The 27,915-nt window shown below is 42.6% G+C and overlaps 1 protein-coding gene across 2 annotated transcripts in view; it reads left to right on the top strand.

The window, feature by feature from the left end:
• Positions 1 to 27,915, top strand: part of LOC306868694 (Fc receptor-like protein 5) — a 188,114-nt gene that overhangs the window by 36,506 nt on the left and 123,693 nt on the right. The window lies entirely within an intron of this gene.

The raw sequence follows: 27,915 nt of genomic DNA, 5'->3' as shown, positions 1-27,915 counted from the left end.
AATTTTAAGAGATAAAAGCATATTGTCTATATATCTCTCGCAAGTTCAAGTTGCTTTATTGGTATGGACATTTGTGTTACAGTACTGCCGTTGTATTTTAAATGTGTAAAATACAGAATATAATTACACCGTCAAAGTAAAAAAAAAAAAAAGAGTCAAAAAATTTGTAATAAATGAGAGAAAAATAAAAATAACTCTCTCTCTCTCTCACACACACACACGCACGCACGTTTGTTTTGCTATACTTGCGAGGACTTTCATAGACTTCTATTGTTTTATACTGACCTAACAATATTTTCTATCCACTAAACCAAAACCATCACAGAAACATGTTAGCATTGTTACATTTTTAAATAAACTTCATTAAGTATTTTTAATAGTAAAATAAGTTGATAAGTTTAATAGTATTTTAGTATTTCCCTTGTGAGGACCAGCCAAAGGTCCTCACAATATAAAAAATTTCAGGTTTTACTATCCTTATGGGGACATCTGGTCCTCCCAACTATAGCTAAACAATCCCACACACATTCCGATGGTTGTTTACTCAGTATTATAAAGAAAATAAAGGATTTAAAATCTTAGCTTAGTGAATGAATCAATAAAATAAAATTAAAATTGAGCTTAATGAAAATTGTCTTATATTTGTCAGAGAGGATGAGAAAACGTGTCTTTGCACTGTTAACCGTACCTCAAATGAAAGGATGCAAATAGTTTAAGCTGAATTAGAAAATCTCTGAGTGCAGAGAACTTTTCACAGGAGTGAAATGGGAGACAGTCGGGGGAGGTAGACTAGTGGCACATGCACAAGCACACCATTCAAGCAGTTGTATAAAATGAACTTATCTCTAATTTAAAGATGGTTATTTATGAAAATATGCGACTACATATAACACTCAATATAAAAATAAACATGTCACTTAAACACATAGAAAATCATCCCAGATAGCACACGTACGTCTGCAAGATGTCTGTTAAAGATCTCTTGATCTGGAAAGCATCTGCTGTCTACAAACGTCTGGCAGACGTCTTTCAGATGTCAGTTTTACATACATTCTAAATAATAAACATCTTAAAGACATCTAATAGACGTCTATTTGACATCTAAAAGGAAACGTCCTAGACATATTGCAGATGAGCAAACATCCTAAATAATACGTCTTGCAGATGTAAATGCAGACATCAAATAGACGTCTAGGAGATGTATGTGTGCTATCAGGGATATTGCATACAGAATACAGAAAAGCTGCTTTTGATCTATTGTGACTGGCATTTTACTGCCAGTAAGTCATAATGTTAGGATTATGGACAATGCTGTTCACATTTGTTTGTTGAACTGAATATGATTGATTCGAGGTTGATTCGAGATGGCGCCACACATGGCAGCTACTGTGCATTGCACTTCAGTGTTTGTACAGTTTTTGTTTGTTTTTCCTGTTTTTTGTTACTCAAATACGATCAGTTTTACCAGGCATGACCTGCTGAACATTCGGCAGAACACACCACAAAATCTTTTACCGGATTTTGACTACTCAGACGTTTTGCTGGACATTGTAGCTGGCGGAGCCATAGCTCTGGTCAAACGCTTCAGGAGGACGCGCAGACAGGGGAAGCAAGCCGGCACGCTCGTGATTTCGAATGCTGTTGCCAAGCATCCATCTGGCGAATCTCCGCTCTCTGCCCAACAAAACGGACAAACTCCTTCTGCCCTCCCGGACAAACAAGGATTTTTCGAACTCTGCTGCTCTGTGTTTCACGGAAACCTGGCTAAATGGCGACATACCGGACAGCGTACTACATCTGCCTAATTTCCAGCTGATCAGAGCAGATCGGGATGCGGAATCAACAGGGAAATCGCGCGGCGGCGGGACATGCTTTTACATCAATGAGAGGTGGTGTACAGATTTAACAGTGTTAAAGAAGATGTGCTGTTCAGATCTAGAAACGCTCTTCATTAACTGCAAGCCGTTCTATTCGCAGCGGGAGTTCTGCTCGTTCATTCTCGTGAGTATTTACATTCCACCGCAAGTGCACGTGATCACAGCTTACAGAAACTCGCTGATATGATCACAGAGAGTGAGCAACAACACCCAGACTCTGTTTTAATCATTCTCGGGCTTTTTACTAAAGCAAATCTCTCCCGTGAACTGTCAAAATACAGACAGCACATCACATGTCCCACCAGAGACAGTAATATATTGGATCACTGTTACACAACAACAAAGGACGCATATCACTTTGTTCCACAAGCAGCTTTAAGATTCTCTGATCACTGTTTGGTTCGTCTTATTCCATCCTATAGGCAGAAACTTAAATCTGCAAAACCTGTATTAAGAACTGTTAAAAGATGGACTAATGAGACAGAGCGGGATTTACAAGTCTGTTTCTCTCTCACTGATTGGACTGTTTTTGAAAATGCTGCCACCGATCTGGACGAGCTCACAGAGACTCATTTAACCTACAACAATGACAAACCATGGTTCACTGCAAAACTCAGCTCCGTCAGGCCAAAGAAGATGCTTACAGAAAGGGGGATAAAGTCTTGTATAAACAGGCCAAATACACCCTGGAAAAGGAGATAAGAGTGGCAAAGAGGAATTATTCTGACAAGATAAGGAACAAATTCTCTTCCAGTGATCCTGCTTCAGTCTGGAAAGGTTTGAAGGATATCACCAGTTACAAGTCACCATCCCCCAGTGCTCTGGAGAATCAACAACTGGCAGACGATTTAAAGGACTTTTACTGTAGGTTTGAAAAAACAACCCACACCCGCCCTGAACACCTCTCCACACAACCATTAACACCTCCAGCAACCCCCCTCTCCCCCACACCTACAATTCAAATCAGTGAAGATGACGTGTGCCAGGTCTTCAGAAAGAACAAAAGAAGGAAAGCACCAGGCCCAGACGGTGTGTCACCAACCTGCCTAAAAACCTGTGCTGATCAGCTGGCCCCCATCTTCACACAGATCTTCAACAGATCACTGGAGCTGTGCAAAGTCCCCTCATGCTTCAAACGCTCCACCATCTTCCCCGTCCCAAAGAAACCCAAAATTACTGGACTTAATGACTACAGACCTGTGGCTCTAACGTCTGTGGCCATGAAATCATTTGAAAGACTGGTTTTGGCTTATCTGAAGGACATCACTGGACCCTTACTGGACCCCCTGCAGTTTGCCTACAAAGAAAACAGGTCTGTGGATGATGCAGTCAACATGGGACTGCACTTCATCCTGCAACATCTGGACAGACAAGGGACTTATGAGAGGATCCTGTTTGTGGACTTCAGCTCCGCTTTTAACACCATCATCACGGACAGAATAAACTGTCTCAGCTCTCCGTCCCCACCTCCGTCTGTCAGTGGATCACCAGCTTCCTGACAGACAGACAGCAGTTAGTAAAGCTTGGTAAATCCACATCCAGCACTCGTACCATCAGCACTGGAGCTCCACAGGGCTGTGTTCTCTCCCCACTGCTCTTCTCCCTCTACACCAACAACTGCACATCTAAAGACCCCTCTGTCAAGCTCCTGAAGTTTTCAGACGACACCACACTGATCAGCCTCATTCAGGATGGTGACGAGTCTGCTTACAGACAGGAGGCTAAGGAGCTGGCTGTATGGTGCAATTTTAACAACCTGGAGCTGAACACACTCAAAACTGTGGAGATGATTGTGGACTTCAGGAGAAACCCCACTGCACATATCAGACCTGTAAACACATAATTGTCTATATTATATATTGTGTTTTTTCTGTTTTGTATATTGCCTATTTGGATATTTGTATTCTTTATTATCTGTGTTCTGTCCTGTTGCTGTCTCTCTGTTGCACTGTGGAGCTTCTGTTACCAATAAAGCTCATTCTGATTCTGATTCTATGTCTTTAGGCGAGGTCTCATCTCTGTGATTTATAGAAATAAATGAAAATTAAGAAAATTTCTACTTGAGATTGTTTGACTAAATTGATATTTCTTTTAGTGCAATTATCCATCTGCACAATGAACCGTCAACACATAAAGTAAGTCTTGCTGTTTTACACTATTACAGCTGAAACACCTCACATTGCGCTCAAAGCTACAAGAAGCTAAAAAGCTAAACAAAGTTCCACACTCTTAAAAAGGATACAGACACAAAATATATTCACATTTTATGAGAGCAAAACCCCTATGTAATTCAATAACTAAGAAAATTACCATTTACAGGTACATCTCAATAAATTAGAATGTAGTGGAAAAGTTCATTTATTTCAGTAATTCATCTCAAATTGTGAAACTCTTTTATTTAAATTGTGTATTAAATAAATTCAATGCACACAGACTGAAGTAGTTTAAGTCTTTGGTTCTTTTAATTGTGATGATTTAGGCTCACATTTAACAAAAACCCGCCAATTCTCTACAAATTAGAATACTTCATAAGACCAATAAAAAAACAAAAATTTTTAGTGAATTGTTGTCCCTCTGGAAAGTATGTTAATTTACTGTATATGTACTCAATACTTGGTAGCGGCTCCTTTTGCTTTAATTACTGCCTCAATTTGGCGTGACATGGAGGTGATCAGTTTGTGGCACTGCTGAGGTGGTATGGAAACCCAGGTTGCTTTGATAGCGGCCTTCAGGTCATCTGCATTGTTGGGTCTGGTGTCTCTCATCTTCCTCTTGACAATACCCCATATATTCTCTATGGGGTTCAGGTCAGGCGAGTTTGCTGGCCAATCAAGCACAGTAACACCATGGTAATTGAACCAGCTTTTGGTACCTTTGGCAGTGTGGGCAGGTGCTAAGTCCTCCTGGAAAATGAAATCAGCATTTTTTTTTTTTTTTTTTTTGACCTTTATTTAACCAGGAAAATCTCTCTGAGATTAAAAATCTCTTTCACAGGAGAGTCCTGGCCAAGAATGGACAGCAGTTACAGTCACGACTTACAGATTAAAACAACAAATACACAAATTAAACAGTTAAAAATAAGTACAGATCAATGAGTCTTCTTCGAGTGACCGAATAATAGATTTAAAATGTTCCATAGGCACCAAAGTTTGTAATTTCAATTTCGTTTGGAGTAAGTTCCATTCAAAAGGAGCTGCGTACATAAAAGCCCTTTTCCCCAGTTCAGTTCTCACAAATGGAACAGAAAGAGTAAAACAGTTATCAGACCGGAGGGAATATTTCCCAACACTTTTCTTTTGAATTAGACAACCTAGATACAAAGGCAACAACCCCAGAATAGTTTTATAAATTATTAGGTAATAATGAATTTTCCTTCTAATAGACAAAGATGGCAAGGATACTCTATTATACAATATGCAGTGATGAGTTAAAGGTTTACAATCTGATATAAATCTCAAAGCACTGTGATAAACAGCATCCAAAGAAGAGAGAAGTTGAGAGGAAGCAAATTGATACACCACATCACCATAATCGAGTACCGGCAAGAAAGTAGCAGAAATTAACCTCTTTCTTACATTAAAAGAAAAGCAAAACTTGTTTCTAAAATAGAACCCAAGCTTTATTTTTAATTTTTTCTTTAAATTAGTTATGTGAGACTCAAAAGATAATTTATCATCGATAGTGATGCCAAGATATTTATATTCTTTCACTAACTCAATCACATTACCTTGCAAAGTCTGGAGAGGAATGAAAGTGTCTACTGTCTTTTTCGAGCTTGAGAATAACATGATTTTAGTTTTATCTACATTCAGAACAAGTTTTAGTGTTTGAAGCCGAGACTGAATAACATCAAAAGCTGCTTGAAGTTTAAGCAAGGCTTGCTGTTTCGAAGGTGCACCACAATACATAACAGTATCATCTGCATAAAAGTGAAAATGAACATCTTGATTATCATGATCAATACTGTTAATGTAGATAGTAAATAAAAGAGGCCCCAACACGGATCCTTGGGGAACACCTTTAACAATCTCCAATAGTCCTGAGTTTTTACCCTCAGCCTGAACACATTGAGTTCTATTACTTAAATAATTTTTAAACCAGAAAATAACATGATTTGATAAGCCAACACTCCTTAATCTATGCAGCAGTATCTCGTGATCCACTGTGTCGAAAGCCTTTGATAAATCAATAAAAAGGGAAGCGCAGTAATCACCTTTATCAACTAATCCCACAATGTCATTCAAAACTTTCAGAACGGCTGTTGTGGTACTATGTTTTTTACGAAACCCAGATTGATTACTCGATAAAACTTTGTGTAAATTCAAATAACAAGTCACTTGATCACTAATAAAACTTTCTAAAATTTTTGATAGGACACAAAGCTTTGAGATTGGCCTATAATTATCTAATATAGTAGGGTCTCCCCCTTTTAATAAAGGAACAACAAAAGCTGATTTCCAGATTTCCGGAATAACACCAGTATCTATTGAAAGATTAAAAAGATAAGTTAAAGGGGTCGAAATAATATCAGCTGCCATTTTCAAATAGATAGTTTCCACACAATCAGGACCTGGTGATTTATTTGTATCAAGCGATTTAAGTGCTTTATGGACATCAGAACTCTTGATGTGTACAAAAGTGAACTCCTTTTTAGGAATAGTTTCTGCACTAACAAACTCATTATTTGAGGACCAAAAATTATGTGACTCAAATAAAGACCCAGAGTCAATAAAATGCTTATTAAAATGGTTAAGTATTTGCTCTTTATCAGATATGATAATAGAATCCATAGTTATACGTGAAGGGAAATCAGATGATTTTTTGTTCCCTGCTATATACTTTATATTCTGCCAAAATTGTTTAGGATTATTTAAATTTGTCGTTGTATTTGCAATAAAATAATCTGCTTTAGCTTTTCTAATGGCGACTGTACATTTATTTCGAAGCTGTCTGAAACAAATCCAATCAGAATCTGAATCAGATTGCCTGGCTTTTGCCCAAGCAGCATCCCGCTCACGTATAAGAATAGACAATGCTGCAGAAAACCAAGGATTATCCTTGCCTTTAACTCTAAATTTCTTCAATGGTGCATGTCTATTAAGAACCGATGTAAGACCATCATAAAAATATTGCCAAGCAAACTCGACATCGGGAATGAGGAAGATCCTTTCCCAATCATAAGTAGCAAGGTCTTGAAGAAAACATTGCTCATTAAAATATTTCAAACACCTTTTTGTAATAATACGTGATTTCTGTTTAGGTAATTTTGTATCTCTAGCTGTGGCAACAACACAATGGTCACTAACATCATTTGCATATACTGAGGCCAATGAATATTTATGTGGAACATTTGTAAAAATAAGATCAAGTAATGTTGACTTTTTATAATCCTTCAAATTTGGTCTAGTCGGTGTCTCAACTAGCTGAGAAAGGTTAAGAGTATCACAAATTAATTTAAGACCATCAGAAGCTGACTGCAACCAATTCACATTAAAATCACCCAGAAGAAGAAGCTCCTTGTAATCCAACAATGTCACTGTGTGCATCAGAGATGAAATGGCGTCATTATTAGCTGAAGGAGGTCTGTAGCAACCAACTACGGTGAGATGTATAGTTTTAGAGACAATGATATTTAAAGCTAGTAACTCATATTGTTTAACCACTGATTCGGAAAGTAATACGGTAGCTTCAAACCTATCCTTGACATAAATTGCTACCCCCCCTCCTCTTTTTGGCCTATCGGCCCTATGGACAATATAGCCATCAATACCAATAGCTTTGTCCGGAACGGATTTATTAAGCCACGTTTCAGATAATACTATAACGTCAGCATTGGTATTTTTTACCCAGATACGCACCATGTCCAACTTAGGAAGCAAACTTCTCACATTAATATGAATAAAACCCAAACCTGATCTAGATTTAAAATCAGTAGGAACATTAAAAACTGAGGTATTGTCATTATAAGGTCCGGGATTTGATAAAACATTACCAGATATCAACAACATGAGAATTATAAAACTCCGTCGTCTAACTGTTTTACTTTCATTACTAACAGATGGAATCAAACATGTAGAGTGGTTGACAACGCTGATTTTCTTTCCTGCATGAACAGACTTTACAGAGTCCTCATACACAAAGTTCGAAAATAACAACCTCAGTCGACAGTCCCTAAAAACATGAGTGTTTGTGTATAAAGTTACTCCAACATCTGTCCAATTTATCCCTTTTAGGACTGTAGAGGTATCATGATGCGAGTCATACCTGTAGCTGAAGTTTTCCAGGTTGGATATCAAAAGGAGTAAAGCCAACAAAGCCACTCGATCAGAAGTTATAAACATCATTGTCAAGCCACAGTCCACATGCAGCCACAAAAGTCAGAGTAAAATCGTTAATCTCCAGATGCACACCGAAATCCACCGCGCAGTGCGCGCACGTCCGACTCGATGAAATCAACCGGCCAGGTCCCAGTGGCTGGTGATAATCGACAACACGATCCACGAGAAATTCCCACAGAGTCCACTAAAGCACCACAACGCCAACAGAACACTGAACTCTCAGTCCCAGTCCAGAGTTACATCCAGAAAACAGCAATAAAACTCGGATCAAGAGTAGAATTGCCAACCCGAGCAGACATGCCTAAATTGGTGCTGATCCGTTGTAGAAAACAGTATTTCCGTCAGGCTGTGGGCAGACTCAGGTAAAGTTGGAGAGCTTTGAGTTTAATTGCATGGTGGATACAGTGCTTATAAAAAGTAAATTTCATAAAATAAAATAGATCTAAGGTGCGCTGAACATCTCTGCAAATTCACCACTACCAAAGTGAGACTCAAAAATGCACAGAACGCCAAAATTAATTTAAAACAAGAAAAGACAAAACAACAAGACGTGATTAGGCAGCCATCTTGGATCTTGCATCTCCATAAAGCTTGTCAGCAGAAGGAAGTGTGATGAATAACTGCAAAAGATAATGTATGCAGGACACACATCTACGCAGGGCGGGGCTCCGCCCACAGAAACACTTGCGATTGGACCACGCGCCCAAAAGGCGGATCCCAAATCGGCCCGTTAAAACCAGATGCACAACCGAAAGTTTTGGTTGGAGTTGAAAACTACAGGAGGCCACACACGCCTCGCGAGTCTCTCGTTCTGCTCACGCTGCAAAGCGCTTCTGGCCTCTAACATCACGGCGAAGGCATTGCACAGCGATCAAAGTTAAACTTCTAAGACCTGAATAGACTTCCTGAAAGCTTCATCACGTCAGAACGAGATCCTCCAATCACTGAAGAGTAACCGCGTCACACGACCTACCGAGCAGCCAATCCATACGCGATCCGTTTCTACCAGAGCAAAGGACGGAAATCACCTGAAGAAAACACTCTTTGAACCGAAGAAAGCCTGAACTCTTTGAACCGAAAGCAAAAGACAAAGTAAGGCAAAATCTCTTTACTGACTGAAACCGGGATACCTCTCTGTTGTTGTTTAAATATAGAATAATTCTGTCTATGAGTCTCCTCAGGTTAAAACGGGCATTAAAACCCTAAGTCTCTCTCTTCAGATATAAAACAACTCGCTCCCATCTGTGTGTATGTTAAATCGTCTGTTTTATGTTGTCTAGTCAGTAGTGTATTAGAGTTAGTGAATAAAACTTTGACTTTATTAAGAAATCTCTTGTCTGTGCTATGGATTTTACATGTCGTAATTAGTTGCCAAAAAGATCGCGTTTTACCTATGCTCATGAGTCTGAGAACTAGGTTAACTATTTGGTTATTTTAATCGTTGGCCACGAATTAAATAAACAAAGCGTTAAGAAATAACTTGCTGAGATTAATGCTTGCTGGACAAGTCGTTAACAAGGCATAAGTTGGACATTCTGATTAATATCAATTAATCATATGAAGATCAACTCTTAACCTGTTAACCTTCAACCCCATTTAGGGCCTCGCAGGTGAAAATAACCTACCTGAATTAAAATGGTAACAGTTTGTGACAAAGTGTGCTTACACAAACAAATTAGGTATCTTTGGAAAGAAGAGACTCTGGGCTTTACTATCTATCATCCAGAGTTGATAATGCTCAAAAAGATAAAAAGTTATAGACACTGACGTGCCTTGAAAAATATTTTTCCACACTGAATGTTTTTTTATTTCATATACAAATACATGAAATAAGTCCTGGAGCAATCCAGAAAAGTAATGGATCGAAAGCCATGTGTCTCATCAGTTCATATTTCAAATTTGAAGAAGATACCATGAAAAATGAGATTCCTGCAATATTTTTTCTGAAACTATTTATAGTCCCCCCCTCCCCCCTGTTTGAGGAAAAATAACCACCAAATGGATTACAGAATTATACAAGCTATTTTAGTCATTATACATGTTCCTGCATAGTTTTTCAATTATAAAATAATAGACAGATTTATTTGAGCACTAAAAAATACAAAAATAATTATTTGAGTAATAAAAAAGGAAAAAAAATAGAAAAAAAATGCTTTGTATATAGTATGTATACTGAAGTATTCTTCGTTATTCGTTATTACAATGATAAATATCACTGCCAGACGTGAAGTGATATTGCCAGACATGGTCATAGAGTCAGTAAACACACGCTGATGTGCTTCCATTCAGATTATAATCAAACAGATGGGCCATATAATCAATAATAGCTGATCAATGAATCACAATGATAGCCGTCATAGAGTCGCTAATAAACACGCTGATGTGCGTCCATACATATTATAATCATGCAGACACGGCCACATTCCCCACACAATACACACACACACATATAAAAAATGTAGAAAAAAAAAAACAGTTTTTTATGGATAAAGCAGATCGCTAAGTTATGCCCCGCTCAGATGACAGCGTGCGTCACAGAAGCGTCACTGCCGGCAGGAGGGAGCGCCAAATTCAAATAATCTATATTCCGCTTTTCTGAGACTTTTTTTTCCGTAGACGGTCTCATTATGTTTGTAAGACCGTATTCTACAACATCGTTTTGTTTTTTTACCACCAAGACGCTGTTTTTGAGCGTAATTTATTCCATAACGGACGCGAACAATAACTCTCTGAAGAAATGAAACATAAACAAAGGAATATTCATCCTTATTACAACGTTATTGTTTCGCTGGACTAAAAGTGCTCGCTGGGATTTTTTTCTGTGGACCCTTACCTCTCTAACTAAACTGGGATTTCAGCAGTGGACGCGTTTGTGGCTCGTTATTACAATGATAAAGGTACGTACGGCTTTTTTACTCTGCGTGTTTGGATGTGTACTGCTTACACAAATGTAGCAAATTTGTGCCACTCATTCCTTATAAGCTTTCCATCGAAAACAGCGATCTGTCGTCGATGCTTGAGGCTTAGACCCTCAGAATGATTTATAGTTTGTCAAGATTAACTTTGTCCCGTTTCATTTATTCTATTAGAAAACAATGACACATGCAAACAAAGAGCGTTCAGTGCGAGGTCGCTCTGGTGAAGGCTAACAGGTTAAGAGTGATTCCCTAAAAGCTAAATAAATAAAATAAATATATGTAGGATTATTAACAGTGTCTTACACTAGCTCTACCAAGGCAGAGCTCTGGAGAGCGGAGCACTTAACTCTCAGCATGAGAGTGTAGGGAATGAATCCTACATATATATATTTATTATTATTATTTAGCTTTTAGGGAATCACTCTTAAGAGTTGATCTTCATATGATTAATTGTTATCAATCATAATGTACAACTTATGCCTTGTTAACGACTTGTCCAGCAAGCATTAATAACAGCAAGTTATTTTTTAACACGTTGTTTATTTCATTCGTGGCCAACGATTAAAATAAATCAAATAGTTAAATTGAGTTAGCTTAGTTAGCTCAAGAGCGTATAGGTAAACGCGATCTATTGGCAAATAGTTACGACATGTTAAATCACATAACACAGACAAAAGATTTCTTAATAAAGTCAAGGTTTTATTCACTACTCTAACACATTATTAACAGACAATTTAACATACACACAAATGGGAGCGAGTTGTTTGTATCTGAAGAGAGAGACTTAGGTTTTAATGCTAGCTTTTCAACCTGAGGAAACTCATAGACAAAGAAGTATTTTATCTTTACCCTCAGCGGAGAGATATCCCGGTTTCAGTCAATAAAGAGATTTGCCTTACTTGGTCTTTCAGTTGTTTTGATCGAACTCAGTTCAGGCTTTCTCCAGTTCAAAGAGACTCTTTCCTTTGGTGAATTCAGTTCTTTGCGGGCCGCGTTCGGATTGGCTGTTCGGTCGGTCGTGTGACTAGCGCACTCTTCAGTGGTTGGTTGTCTCGTTCTGAAGCTTCAGGAAGTCTTTGTCAGCTCTTAGAAGTTTAACTTAGATCGCTGTGCAATGCCTTCGCCGTGATGTTTAGAGGCCAGAAGCGCTTTGCAGCGTGAGCAGAACGAGAGACGAGCGAGGCGTGGCTGTCCTCCTGTTGTTTTCAAACTCCAACTCCGCGAACTTCATGGGCGTGCATCCGTTTTAAGCGAGCTGATTTAGGTCCGCCCCTTTTGGCGCGTAGTCCAATCGAAAGAGTCTTTATGGGCAGAGCCCCGCCCTGCGTAGCTGCGTGTTTTGCATACATTATCTGGTCAGTTATTCATCACATAAAACAACTTATTGCAAGCAAGTTTCTATCCGTTATTGTAACCACGGGTTGATAAAGCGGATCATTTTCATTCAACCATAATATTCTTCATAAGGTTAGCTTTATAAAGAAACCAAACACTTATATTTTGATATGCACCAAAAATACACGTGACCACAGAGGATATTACTGGGTTACATACATTGATAAACAGATCCTCAAATTCTAAACGACACAAATAGCAGGTGAGCTAAACATCTAGTAATCAGGTAACTTATACATTCTGGATTTACCATGGATTAAAAATAATGCAACAGCTTATAAATGTCACAAACAAAACATCCTTTAATATATAAGTTTATAAAGGTATGGTATATATATTGTTTCTTTTCTCGAGTATATTTTGTTTAACTTTGTTCTTTAAAACAAAATCCTTCAGGGTGTGGCTCTCTTTGTTTCACTAGCACATGGTCCAGTTGAATTCCTTTGTCTGTTTTGGGGGGCGCTGCAGAGAAACGGCGCGCATTCTCAGGAATGTACTGATAGTTGCTAGGTCGTAAATGTCTTTGGATTTACTGCATGAAGTCAAGGGAGTATGGCGCCAATAAAGTTTAGGCAAAGAGAAAGGGGGAGTTCTGTTTTCTTTCGAAATGACAAAACGTGAATTTCCTGAGCTGGAATGCGAGCTTTGATCCATCCTTGCATCAGGAATGTGTTGAACCTAGATGTGTGTGTATATTGATCAGGCATTACATATTCCCCCTTTGCTCGGTGAGGTCCCCGTTTGTGGACGTCGGCGGGCACTGGAACGAGAATCAGGGAGAACAGGCACACACAAGGCACAAACAACATCTCCATCACTGACTGAATCCTGGTGCAGGGTAATTTTGGAATGTACAGGTTAGAAACTTGAGAAGACAACTGGATTACTAGAAGTGTGGTTATTTTGATTGGTTTAGTTGTCCGGGGTTCGACGAGGCGGTACAGGCGTGATCTCAATCAGGTTAAGTGAGTTCTCCGGTTCGGGTTCTTGGTCAGTTTTGTCACGTCGGAAAATGCGCGGGACGCCTGACGTGCATTTGTTGCAAGACTCTTGAACGGCGTTCACTCGTTTGTGTAGGAGGAAGGCCAGGGTCAAAGTCACAACATATCCTACAATAGTAGAGATGCAAAGCGCTGTGTCAGCGGCAGACCAAGACCGACTAATCGACGCGCCAGCGGGCGGAAGGCGAGCGATAGCTTCTAAAGCTGTATCGACGGGAGTTAAATCAATCAGTTGTGTTCCTTCCTCCCTGATCCTTTCTTCCAATTCTGGATCAAGGTTGAAGGAGTGCTGTTTGAAGAAAGGTGAGATTTCGATTTCAGCCTGATACTCGTCGTCGGTAAGGTGGTACAACGCCAAATCGTCAATATGGAGGATCGAGCCCTTAGGGACCGTGATCCATAGAGTTTGGTTAGGTAGGATAATGCGGGTGGCGGTGTCGTGTTGATCGTATGTGAGGGTAGCCGTTCGCGCTGGGGTGTTGACCAGCCATCGGTTTCCGATAATTTCGGCTTGCGTTACCTCAACTTGAGAACGTGGTGTCGCTTCGGCGGGGCAGCTAGTGTCGGACCTTATGGATTCTAGGCCGCAGATGCCCTCAGTATTATCGCGGATAAAAGACTTACTCGGGCAAAGGAAGTGAATGTCCTTCGTGGGCGTACACATCTTTAGGTTTGGGGCCAGATACAACTGTTCGTTGTTATCGTGATACGCAACGATTTCAGGAGTGTGGATTTTGACATAGGTGTTCCCTTGCCAAAATCCCACATTCACTACATCTTTGAGCCGGTAAATGTTATTAGCGTCGATAATGGTTAAACTGAGGAGAATGGCCCGGTCACTTGGATCGGTTGACCACGGTTCTCGCAACGAGTTACAACGACTTATTAAAGGGAGTCAATCTCAATTTCGGGACCTGGGTGTAAGGAATTTGTAAAGGGAGTTTCCTGATGAGGGGACTAGAGGAGAAGAGAGATTGGATTGAGAAACGGAAAATGGGAAAAACATAAAAGAGACACAACAAACAAAAGAGATACACAAAGAGACACAAGGACACCGAATGAGGTGAGGCCGCAAACGAGTGTCACATGTGTGGAGTAACTCCTCTCTACTAGAGGTTGGCCCTAGTAGTGCAGCTGAGGAGAGAGTGTATGTGTTATGTTTAAGCGAGGTCGCTATATGTTTCCTAGACAACAGAAATTATGTTAGTGTGATGTAGAGCGTATGGGTGTCGGTCTGTGTCAGTGGGCTTGATCTTCCCCCTTTGCCAGTCGGCTGGAGCTCTGGCGCCTCTTTATCTGGTTTCGATGGACCCATCGAAGTATTGGCTCGTTGCGCCCTTGGCTGATTTTGATTCGGTAGGCGACAGGTGAGAGCTTGTCTACTATCTCATGGAGTCCCGTCCAGCGAGGTAAGAACTTCTTTGCCAGGCGATGGGAAGTGTTCTGCTTTGGTTGGGCAAAGCGGTAGTACCACACTTTGTCTCCGACACTGAGCTCATGGTGAGAGGCCTTTTGGTCGTAGTAGGCTTTACGACCTTCTGCGCTTCGCTGCAGTTGCTGTTGCGCGAAGGCGAAAGTCGCTCTCAGGTGTTGATGCAACTCTTCCAGGTACTGGTGAGTGGTGTAGGCAGTGACAAGGTTCAGGTCACCGGGTTGGTACAGCAGATGCAGCGGTAGCGTCATGTTTCTCCCTGTCATCAATGTGAACGGGGGTACTCCGGTGGACCGGTGAGGGGTGGCTCGAGCGGCCATCAATACCAGTGGAAGTTTGATATCCCAATCCTTTTGATTAGCGGACACATACTTCTTTAACATGCTGACCACTGTTCGGTTACCACGTTCGACTTGCCCTGAGGACATTGGTTGGAAACTTATGTGGAGCTTGGCCTGTATGCCCAGGAGTTTCCACACTTCCTGCATGATTGCAGCGGTGAAGTGGGTTCCACGGTCAGAGTTGACCCTTAAAGGCAGTCCAAATCTTGAGAAGATGTGGTTCATTAACAGGCAGGCTGTTGTTTCTGCTGTATCGTTGGGAGCTGGGAGACATTCTATCCACTTTGTGAATTCGCAGACCACGGTGAGGAAGTATTTGTTACCCCGTGTTGACCGTGGCAGGGGTCCTACCCAGTCTATTTGGAGGTCCGACCATGGGAAGGTCATTCCCTTTCTTTGCAGTGGGGCTCGGTGGTTTGGGTTTGCCGGTTGGAACTGGCAACACACCAGGCATCCTTTTACGTATTCCGCTACGTCCTGCTGCATGCCGGGCCAGTATGCTACTTGCTTGAGGGTTTCGTATGTGGCCTTGGCACCGTGGTGTCCAGCGCATGGTGCATCGTGTGCGTGTGTCAGCAAAATCCCCCTTTGGCCGTGAGGCACTACGAGCTTTGGCGCAGTGAGAGGCTCAGGGACATATGTGAGAACACCGTCTCTCAGATGCAGCATGTGCTTGATTGAGTGGAGCGTGCGGAGCTCAGAGGAAGCAGTTAGGTCGGAAGTGGAAATAGGATGAGATAATGGATCGGCTATGTGAGCCGCAATGGTTCGCAGAGTGGGATCCGCTGTTTGGAGGGTGAGCAGATCGTCAGTAGCGAACTGAGGTGATAGGGTAACGAGGGAGGAGGCGGGGGTATGAACGCCAGTGGCGTGCTGGCGGCGGGTTATGGCTGCCACCGTTGGGTTGGGTGGGAGGGATTGAAATGTCCAGGACTCTCCGTGTAATGCTCCTGCTTTGGCGAGGGCATCGGCTTGGTCATTGAAGTCTTTGTCTTGTCCTGGTTGACGTGAATGACCTCGAACCTTTTTCCAATACACGATAATGTCGTGTTCAGTGACAATGGCATCGCTTGCTTGGAAGAGTTCCTGGTGCTTGACAGATTTGTTGTTAGCTGTCTTGAATCCATTCTGTTTCCATCCAGCTAAATGGCAGGTGAAGCTGAGACGGGCGTAGTTTGAATCGGTACAGATGAGGAATTCTTTGATGTTGTGGGATGCGGCCATTTGCAGTGTAATGAGGATGGCTGCTATTTCAGCATATTGTGATGAGCGAGGGCCTAAGTTGAATTGTTGCGGTGGGCAAGGGTCGTTGTTGAGCCAGACCACTCCCGCTCCAGCTTGTAAGTTGCCCTTGTGGTTGTAGGAGCAGCCATCGACATATGCTGTGGGCATTCCTTCACACACATTCTCCTCGAAGTACCTGTGATTCGTCATTTGAGGTTGTGGTGGTTCTTTGGGTTCCGCTGGTTTGTGCAGCGCGTCCGTTGAACAGTTTTGGCAGGCTGCTAGCCCGTTGCCCAATGATGATTTGTAGTTTTGGGCGTACCGTGCCTCCACATCCCGTCCTTGGAGTGTCATTAGCCAGGTAGCTATGCGTGCGTTGGTCACCACGCCATCTCTGATGCGTTGACTGTTGAGGAAGGTGACAGGTTGGTGACAAGTCTCGATGATGACTTTCTGTGCACCGATGTAATTCGAGAAACGCTGGATAGCCCATACAGTGCAAAGTAAAGCTTTTTCGCAGTCTGAGTACTTGCATTCTGGGGAAAGCAGCGTTTTGCTGGCATAAGCGACCACTCGCTTGTCTTTGTCATGGAGCTGGTATAGGCCTGCGCTGAGGCAATGATTGGAGAATCCAGCATCCAAGTAGAATTCTTTTCCGGGGTCTGGGTAAGCTAGACACGGGGCAGAGCACAGGCGCTGTTTGAGCTGGCTCATCGCGGTGTCCTGGGCTTCCGTCCAGACGAAGGTTTCATCCTTTTTCAGGAGGGAGGTTAGTGGTCGGGCAATGTCAGCGTAGTCTTCGATGAACTGTCGCGAGTAATTGCACACTCCCAGAAAGCTCCGCAGTTCAGAGATGTTAGTCGGCGCTTTTATGCTTTGGATGGCTTGAGTGCGGTTAGACTGTGGCTCGATGCCGTTTCTTCCGACAAGCAGTCCGACATAGTTCACCTTGGTTTTGCACCACTGTCCTTTGTGAAGAGCGATTTTGGCTCCTGCCGTTGTCAGCTGGTTTAGGACGTGATCAATTTCCTTGAAGTGGTCTTCCACACTTGAGCTTTGCATCAAAACATCTTCGTAAACGAGGTTGCCTCTAGCTCTGGCGTCAGGGCATGCTTTGTTTAGAAAGGTGTTGAATTCAGCTGGTGAGTTGGCATAGCCGAAGGGGCACCGTGTGAAGGTGTACTGTCGATTGCCAAAGGTGAATGCTAACTTGTGTTGGTCATCGGGGTGGACAGGGATCGTCCAGAACCCGGAGGCGACGTCCAGTGTTGACAGGATCGTCGAGCCTTTGATCTTTGGGATTTCTTGATCCAATTGGGTCATAGGCCATCGTGACAGTGGTACTTGTTGATTCAACTTGCGATAGTCGATGGTGGGCCGCCATTTGCCGTTAGGTTTTAGGACTGGCCATATCGGGGCAGAGTATGTGCTGTTGCAGGGCCGGATGACCCCCTTTTCCAGCATGGAGTCAACAATTTCTTGCACTGGCTCATATGACGCTATTGGAATCTTGTATTGTCGCACAAATGTGGGTGGCGCATTCGGGTTTGTCGGGATGCGCACAGTGTGGATGTTGGTCAGTCCACAATCCAGAGAATCCTTTGCGAAAGAGTCTCGGTATTTGTGCAGAATGCCTTTGAGTCCTTGGCGATCCACTTCGTTGTGAAGGGCATCCGCCTCACTCAGGATCTGCTGAATTTGTGCGTTGAACCCGGTGTAGGGTTCTTCTGCAGTTAAGTCATTTGAGGGGCGTTGGACCCCGGTGTTCACCTGTGGAGGTGATTCCGTTGCAGGCTGTGTTGAGACAGCATAGACAGCGAGATGAGTGTCATCTGTTAGTTCTGATCGACAGACGCTTTCTCTGGACACCGGCAGAATGGAAGTGATGGCAATGGTTCCATGAGGTTTTGTGAACATTACGGTGTCGTCGTATTCGTGTTCGTCTGGCATTAGATGTGCTGGTATAGGGCCTATGACAGGTACCATCAGTTCAAAGTCATGGAATGTCTGGCTGATGAGCCATCCCAGGTGATTGGCTTTGGGAACGTGGATGTCTTGGGCCGTACAGTTGTTGAATAACACATACACAGCACGAGATGACACTTCGATGAGAGGTGTGGCTTCCAGGGTCAGTCCCAGTTTCAGGCAGGTCCTGGAAGGTTGGAAGAAGCTTAGCTTACTGTTGAGAGTTTGGCCAGGTCGCATGTTGAGGCGGACGCTGACACTCTTGCTGTAGGCAGGTATTATGGCTTCTTGCTCCGTGATCATAGCGCATGCATCGGGCATGGTTTGACCAGATTGGAGGTTCTTGAGGTTGACTGCAGTTGTCAGTTGGTGTGACAGAGGAGCCCATATGACGTCGTTCACAGTGTCAATGTAAGCATTGAGCCGGACCATGATATCCGCTCCAATATAGATGTCGTGCGGTAGATCTGGAATGACGAGGAAGTAGTGACTCAGCTGTCTGTTGTTCCATCGTATGTCCAGAGCGCAGATGATCTTGGAGGTGGCCATGGTTGTTGCCCAGGGGCTGAGAGGGAAGCGGCTGTGCTTAGCGCCATGTGGTAGGCTCTGATGTCTTTGCTTCACTGTGCTGAATAGCTTCAGGCTGATGGCTGAGTTCTCTGCCCACAGGGCTAGTGCTGCGTCGGACACTGATGTGCCTTGAATATCTATTACAGTCATGACTCGATGGGGGCCTGTGTTTGATTCAGGCTCTTGCAGTGAGCATAGGAGTGGGTCCTGGTCTTTGTTGCTTGTGCTTGATCCAGGTACAGGCTTTGCTACTGCATCATCAGTCGCTGGATTGAGGGTGGTGTCTGTGACTTGACACTGCGACTCGTTGGAGTCTAATGACTGGCAGGGCAGAGGCTCGCGGACTTGTGTCCACATCTTTAGGTGCTTGAAGTCTATCAGCGGTTCGAAGCGATTAAGCAGATCTTTCCCAATGAGAAGTGGATACGTCTTGAGTGGTGAGACGTATATTGGATGGACGAGATCCATTGATCCAACCGTTAGGTGGATTGGGGCCACATGTTTCAGTTGGAGGCCCGTGTGGGAATATGCTTGGAGGTCCAGCTCACATCTGTGGAGTCTGAGAGTTCTGTTAGTCCCCTTTGTTCTTTTTTGGACCTTTTCGAGGAGCTCGGTGGACATTAGAGTGATGTCGGCTCCCGTGTCAAGAAGGGCTTCGACTCTGATGTGTCGTTCAATGATGATGGAGAGGTAAAACTTTTTCGCTATACCTTTCTCAATGAGATCGCCTAGGAGTTGAGGGACTGGATTTTGGGAGGAAACGGTTAGGATATCAGGGCTGATGTGGTGTTCTTCGGAGGAGTGGCAGACGACCAAGACAGCACTTTCAGGAACTTGAGTGGTTTCATCAGCAGGTGTTTGCTGGACGCTGCCGTGATCTAGAGGTTTGAGTGTTGAGTTAATGTCTAACTCTGTTGCTGGGTTTTCAGATGGGGTTTTGTGTCCATCTGAAGTTATTGTGATTGCAGTTCTCTGAGAGTGAGATGAAGGAGTGCTGTTCTCCATGGCTGGTTGGGCCAGCTGGTCGCTGCCTTCTCGTCCGGCCGCTAGTCAGGCTGAATCTGGTTTCTCTTTCTTTTCCCATCTCCGATCTTCCTCTTTCCGTTGGAAGAATTCTTTCATCATCATTTCCATCAGTTTTTGTGAGTCGAAACACGGTGGTGACTTTTGTTCTTGCGTGGATTCAGTTTGAGCTCGGTCAGCTTGGAATCGTTGTGAATTCTTTCGTCGATTCCGTGGGCTAGTCGCTCCAGGGTGACTTTGTCGTTTTCCCTTGGCGTTTCCGTTGGATTCCCATGAGTTTTTTTCTCTTGAGTTTCCAAACGAGCTTGGCTGGTTCCACGATCTTTCCCATTGACTCTCATGAGGCCTTGGCTGGTCCCATGTCTTTTCCCAATGCCGTCCAGGTGAGCGTTGACGTCCACGCGGTCCATCCCAGCGTTCATACCTCTGTTTAGATCTGGTACTGGCGTGGGAGTCTCGTTCTTTGTTGGACGAGGGTGCATTCCACTCTCTGGGTGGCGGCTTGGCACTGTCTTGGCGTTGGGCGCCCTCTAGAGCCAGGCCTTGACTGTTAGTGTTGAAGTCAAGAACTGCTGGGCTTTTGCCGCTCTTTTCCGAGGCCATTTTCTGTTTGCCGTAGGCTTTCTGCGCCAAGTCTCGCAACTGTTGAACAGTCATTGTTCGTGGACATGCGAGAACGCCAAGATGGTGGCTTACGCCGGGGTGAAGGTTCCTTAGGAAGAGAGTTTTGAAGTTTAGTTCGTCTTCCATGTCAGGTTCGTTACGAGTTCCAAAGTATGCTCGTCTGAGTCGGCTGTAGTAGGCTTGAGGAGGTTCGTGACGTCCTTGTCTTGTCTCCAGGGCAGCCACTAGGCCTTGATCGGACTCAGGGTCGGAGAACTCTTTAATGAGGGCTTCTCGGAGCAGTTGGTAATCAGTCTTTGTGTAAGCAGGCTGCCTGTCCAGGAAGCTGCGAACTTCAGAGCTGGATGTTGTTCGGAGCAAATAGAGTCTATCTTTGTCCGTAACGTTAGGTCGCATTTCCAGATGGAAATCGATGTCTTGGAGATACGCTTGGACATTTTGGCTGTTTGGCACACTTGGAGTGAATTTGCCAATATTCCTGGCGAGCTTGTCGAGGTCCTTTAGGTCCAAGCCGTGCGATGATCTGTGGCTGGCTGCCGCAGATTCTTTTGGCTGAGGTAGAGTGAGGTAAAGTTCTCTAGAGGCGGGTGGTGAAGGTTTCCGTTCCACGCCCTCCATCCTTTTCTCACGTGTCAGTCCAGGAACAGGTGACCCAGTCCTGCTTGGCAGGGGTGAGGTCGGTGCGTCTCGTGTCCTTGATGGCTCACGGCGCAGTTCATAAGCATGCTTGAGTTCCTCTTGGAAACTATCAGCTTCTTCTTTGACATAGTCTAGCTGATATGTTAGACGGCTAACCTCGTTTCTTGACTCATACAGGTGAGCTTCAAGGGCTTTGATTCTGCCGTTCTTGTCCCTGAAGTCGGCCTTTGCTTTCGCCAGCAGCTGTTCCGCGTACTGTAGCTTTTCGGACCGATCAGCGTAGTCTGCCTTGACTTGTTGCATTTCTTTGTTAGTAGCTGCTAGGGTTTCTTTTAGCCTTTTGATTTCCTCCTCAGCGCCTTGGTTCACCTCATCGGGTTTTTCCCGTCGTTCCTGAGCTTCCAGTTGTAGCTGCTCGATGCGCCGTTGTGCGCGTGTCAACTCCTGCTGGAGCTGTGCAGCGTTCTTGTCGCTCAACTTGAGGGTCGCGATGAGTGTGTGACTTAAGGAGCCGGTAATCTTGGCTAATTCTTTGTGACTGTAGCTTTGACTTGGGTCTTGTGCCATGAGACTTGTGATGTTTTCATCTAGCTGGTCTTGTGTCTGGTGTTTCAGTGTTTCAGCGGCTTTAGGCAGGAGGCTGTCGGTTGCAGCACTTAGCCATGTTTCCAGATCCTCCCAGTGACCGACATGTTCCGTTGCGCGAGACATGTTCTGACGGGTGAGGGAAGTTTTCCAACCGCAACTGACACAGACCTTGAAGAGAAAAACAAAACAAACCAAAACAAAAGAAACCAAACAAAACAAATCACAAACAAAGGAGTGTAGATATGCACTGTTGAGTGTGTACTAGTGTTGAGTGTGTACTAGTGTTGAGTGTGTACTAGTGTGGTTCTCTGTGACTGTGATCCTCTGGGGGGGGGGGTGTGTGCTTCTAATTCGCTGCCTCTGTGGGAGAAATTGAACACACACACACACACACACACACACACACACACACACACACACAGGTAGAACAGCTAGAGAACAGATAAAGAAAATGAAGAATCCCGACAGAGCGAGGAACAGGGTGATAATCGAATGCTGCACCGTTTTCTGTAAAAGAAAGCCCTTCTCTCTTTTTTTTTTTTCAAGGGTGAAGGTTAAGCTAAGCCAAAATGAGGGAGAGGGACTAAAACAAAATATATCTTTCTGATATTAGATTTTCCCTTTTTTTTTTTTTTTTTTTTTTGTAAGTCTGCGATTGCTAATATTTTTCTCCGGGGTGGAAGAAAATAATAACAGTCACAGCCCTGGTCCCGTAATGGCAAGATTGACACCGCAACGCCTGTTAGCGTGTTCCTCGTGTGTGTTGGAAATCTCGCTGACGCCTACCTTTTCGTTGACCTGCTTCAGCCTAGTGGGGTAGGATTTCACAAAGAGGAAGGTAAAAATGAAAACAATTTGAAATGCCGTTCTCAAGTTTCCAAATACCTGCTTGATAGCTTTATAGTTCTGTCTATGATTTCCCTCAGGCAAAATCCCAGCAACTAGTAGCAGTAGTCAAATCAGAAGATAGTGACAGAGAGAAAAGAGAAAAATGAGCTTTAGAATTTACTCCCAATATCAAGATTAATAACAAGTATGGCCACACGGTGGTGCTGTTGAGTCGATACACCTAAGGGTTTGGCTAATTAGAAGTCTAAGTTCTTATTTGATCTAAGCAAAAGTATATTTAAAATTAACTCTCGTGTTAATTAAGTAACTAAAGGATTGAGAATAAGGTAGACAGAACAAACTTAATTGCCATTTGAATTTAGAATTTCAAATTATAAATAGAGATTCCTAATTAAATTTTTCATGATGTCATCATTAACATTGATAGGATCGATTCAGATTAATTTTTAGAGGGATATATATTTGATTATAATATTAAAATATTATAATAGTCTTCCTAGTTGCAGTTAAGTATCAAGATCTTAATGAGGTTTGTCATTAAAATTACAAGCACAATTGCAACTGAAACCAATATGAAACAGGAACTGTAATTAATTAAATTAATTAGAATTTTCCAATTCGTAATTAATTATGAAAATAATTTACAACTTCCACATCCCTAAATCTGACAGGTTACTAATTCCTTGTGTCATCAGAACCTTCAGAACAAATTAATCTCAATTTATAAAAGGAAATTTTAAATTTTTCAGGGCCTGAAAATCAAACACATTGATAGTTAATAACTACGATCTTAATGTTATTGTTAAATTATCAGAGCACACATAATTATCTCAATCAGTCTATATGGAATCCGGAGCTGAAATTATTTTCAAATGAGTTTAATTTCAAATCTGGGATGAAATTAAATTATCAGTTTCAAATATTTCATAGCGATTCATCCACTGATTATCCCAAAATCATGAGCACACTTACAATTGAATTAATTATCCTTTTATCAAGGTGAATGAAGTTAAGGTCTGATATTAACTGTGTCTAACCTCAAAGGGAGGAACAATCCTAACCAAATGCCTCTATTCCTATAGAATTTACTGCTTTGGAATATAACTATTCCTATAGAATTAACAATAGTTTATCGACATCTGTATTTGTTAAAATCTTTTCAAAAGGGAGAAGAGATAGCATGAGTAATGCACAAAAGAGAGAGGAATGACGTGAACATTCAGAAGTGAACACGTGAAGTGAGTTAGGGTTCAGCAGTGAAAGAGTTAACCGTTTACACACACACACACTGCATAGCACACTGCATTCAAACCCACAAAATGCTAGGTGCTAATCGCTAGCCTTCAATGCTACCAGCTCGGCTAAGCTTTAATGCTACCTACTAGCTTCAAATGCTATGCTATTTGTTTACAATAGCTTCAAAATGGCGCTCGCGGCTGCGCGTGCGCACTAGAACCTTTCCGGGCAAGTCTTCTGACTACCTCCGGTTCAGGCCGTTACCATGACGCCCCTAGTTTCAGGATTCAGGTTTCAACAGCCAAACAGCACTGTTTTAGATTAGTTTCTTTCTAGCACTGCAATCTCAATTTATTTAGACCGAATCAAATTAACCCACAGATTAATTATCAATCTAATAGTTTGACCACGGCGGGCCGATTCTCTGTATCACTTCACGTGACTTCACAGGAAACAAAACACAGTGGATAATTTTATCACACTATCAAAATCAGATCCCATAAAATACTCCCTCACAGACGCGATCTGGCCACTCCTTCTGAGTGGCGCGCGCTGACTTCACTTCCTTAGTGAATTTACAAGTGGCAGAAAATATTAAGTAGCTACGTTAATGTTTAATGCCAAGGGAGATTCATTAATCATAGGTTAATCGAATAGTGGGACACGCACTTCCCATCAACACTATGAACAAGGCCTTATGAGGGGAGAACAAGGAACACGCTTAGATTCTCTCCTTTCCTTTTCTGCGCTGAGCGACTTACATGTCTCACGGACATCTTTTAATCTTACTGCAGTTTTAAGCTTATATCTCTAAACAACACAAATACACATTGCACTTTCATTCCACAAACACATTGCCACAAGTAAGTACAGAATAGTGAAACCAACTTTGACTCTCTGTGTCTCTATTTCTTTCCGGTTAAAAATAGAAAAACACAACTTTTTTAATATGTTATGAATTTTTCAAATCAAACTAATGCCAGCTGAAAATCCTCCACCATTAATACTGTAGGGAATGAATCCTACATATATATATTTATTATTATTATTTAGCTTTTAGGGAATCACTCTTAAGAGTTGATCTTCATATGATTAATTGTTATCAATCATAATGTACAACTTATGCCTTGTTAACGACTTGTCCAGCAAGCATTAATAACAGCAAGTTATTTTTTAACACGTTGTTTATTTCATTCGTGGCCAACGATTAAAATAAATCAAATAGTTAAATTGAGTTAGCTTAGTTAGCTCAAGAGCGTATAGGTAAACGCGATCTATTGGCAAATAGTTACGACATGTTAAATCACATAACACAGACAAAAGATTTCTTAATAAAGTCAAGGTTTTATTCACTACTCTAACACATTATTAACAGACAATTTAACATACACACAAATGGGAGCGAGTTGTTTGTATCTGAAGAGAGAGACTTAGGTTTTAATGCTAGCTTTTCAACCTGAGGAAACTCATAGACAAAGAAGTATTTTATCTTTACCCTCAGCGGAGAGATATCCCGGTTTCAGTCAATAAAGAGATTTGCCTTACTTGGTCTTTCAGTTGTTTTGATCGAACTCAGTTCAGGCTTTCTCCAGTTCAAAGAGACTCTTTCCTTTGGTGAATTCAGTTCTTTGCGGGCCGCGTTCGGATTGGCTGTTCGGTCGGTCGTGTGACTAGCGCACTCTTCAGTGGTTGGTTGTCTCGTTCTGAAGCTTCAGGAAGTCTTTGTCAGCTCTTAGAAGTTTAACTTAGATCGCTGTGCAATGCCTTCGCCGTGATGTTTAGAGGCCAGAAGCGCTTTGCAGCGTGAGCAGAACGAGAGACGAGCGAGGCGTGGCTGTCCTCCTGTTGTTTTCAAACTCCAACTCCGCGAACTTCATGGGCGTGCATCCGTTTTAAGCGAGCTGATTTAGGTCCGCCCCTTTTGGCGCGTAGTCCAATCGAAAGAGTCTTTATGGGCAGAGCCCCGCCCTGCGTAGCTGCGTGTTTTGCATACATTATCTGGTCAGTTATTCATCACATAAAACAACTTATTGCAAGCAAGTTTCTATCCGTTATTGTAACCACGGGTTGATAAAGCGGATCATTTTCATTCAACCATAATATTCTTCATAAGGTTAGCTTTATAAAGAAACCAAACACTTATATTTTGATATGCACCAAAAATACACGTGACCACAGAGGATATTACTGGGTTACATACATTGATAAACAGATCCTCAAATTCTAAACGACACAAATAGCAGGTGAGCTAAACATCTAGTAATCAGGTAACTTATACATTCTGGATTTACCATGGATTAAAAATAATGCAACAGCTTATAAATGTCACAAACAAAACATCCTTTAATATATAAGTTTATAAAGGTATGGTATATATATTGTTTCTTTTCTCGAGTATATTTTGTTTAACTTTGTTCTTTAAAACAAAATCCTTCAGGGTGTGGCTCTCTTTGTTTCACTAGCACATGGTCCAGTTGAATTCCTTTGTCTGTTTTGGGGGGCGCTGCAGAGAAACGGCGCGCATTCTCAGGAATGTACTGATAGTTGCTAGGTCGTAAATGTCTTTGGATTTACTGCATGAAGTCAAGGGAGTATGGCGCCAATAAAGTTTAGGCAAAGAGAAAGGGGGAGTTCTGTTTTCTTTCGAAATGACAAAACGTGAATTTCCTGAGCTGGAATGCGAGCTTTGATCCATCCTTGCATCAGGAATGTGTTGAACCTAGATGTGTGTGTATATTGATCAGGCATTACAAGAGGGAACTCAGACGCTCAGAAGGGAGCGGCATGCTCAAAGGTGACCCTCAAAGTTGAGGGGAGCAATGCCAGCTCGACCAACCAGGAGAGCTCAGCATCATAGCCCACACAAGGATCTGGTGCGCCAGCCTGTACAGGGGGCGCGAACCGCAGACCTCCTTGGTGGTTGCTATAAGAGACCACCGATGTGTTGTCGGTGCGAACTAACACATGGCAACCTCTTAGGTCTGGGAGAAAGTATTTCAGAGCCTGAAACACGGCCAGCATTTCGAGCCTGTTGATGTGCCAGGCGAGATGATGACCTCTCCACCGACCGTGGGCAGGGTGGCCACTCATGACCGCTCCCCAACCGGTGAGGGATGCGTCCATCGCTAGCGTTACGCGGCAACAAGGAGCTCCCAACACCAGGCCCTGGGACAAGAAGCAAGGTTATCTCCACATGTCCAAGGCACGTAGGCACCGCCACTTGACCTTGATCATGCGAAGCAGGTTTCCCCTCGGGGAGAACCCCTTGGTCTTGAGCCACCACCTTTTTATGATTCTGTGGTGTCATCTGTGATCTTGTATGCTGTCACCTGCTGGGGAGGGGGATTGCTAGAGAAGGAGAAGAATAAACTCAATAAGCTGATAAAAAAGGCAGGTTCTGTTGTAGGTTGCGTGTTGCCCACTATTGATGTGATTGCACAGGATAGAATGACTGATAAACTGGTCAGTATAATGAAACAAGGTTGTCATCCTCTTCATGGAACAGTTCAACTTTTAGCTCAAGATTAATTCAGCCCCGATGCCAGAAAGAACGATATAAAAGGTAATTTTTACCAACAGTCATTAGCTTATATAATCGATGTCATATTAGATGACTGATGGATTATTTTAAATTGTATTTATAATATAGTGTAGAGTGTATTATGATGCTTGAAACGAGGGGGCTGTATAAAATATTGTATTATGAAGTATTTTTTCCTTTTTATTTATTTTTTGTGATGAGCTGCTGTGACGTGAATTTCCCTTTGGGATTAATAAAGTTAATCAATCAATCAACCAGTGTAGGGGTCTCATGTACAGCAGGCCAATAGGTATCATGTTGGACGCAGCTGCCACCAGACCCAGCAGTATCTGAAACTGCTTGACAGTGAGTGAC

Source organism: Barbus barbus (assembly GCF_936440315.1).
Source record: "Barbus barbus genome assembly, chromosome: 4".
Classification (NCBI taxonomy): domain Eukaryota; kingdom Metazoa; phylum Chordata; class Actinopteri; order Cypriniformes; family Cyprinidae; genus Barbus; species Barbus barbus.
This window is presented reverse-complemented; position numbering and strand designations above follow the sequence as displayed.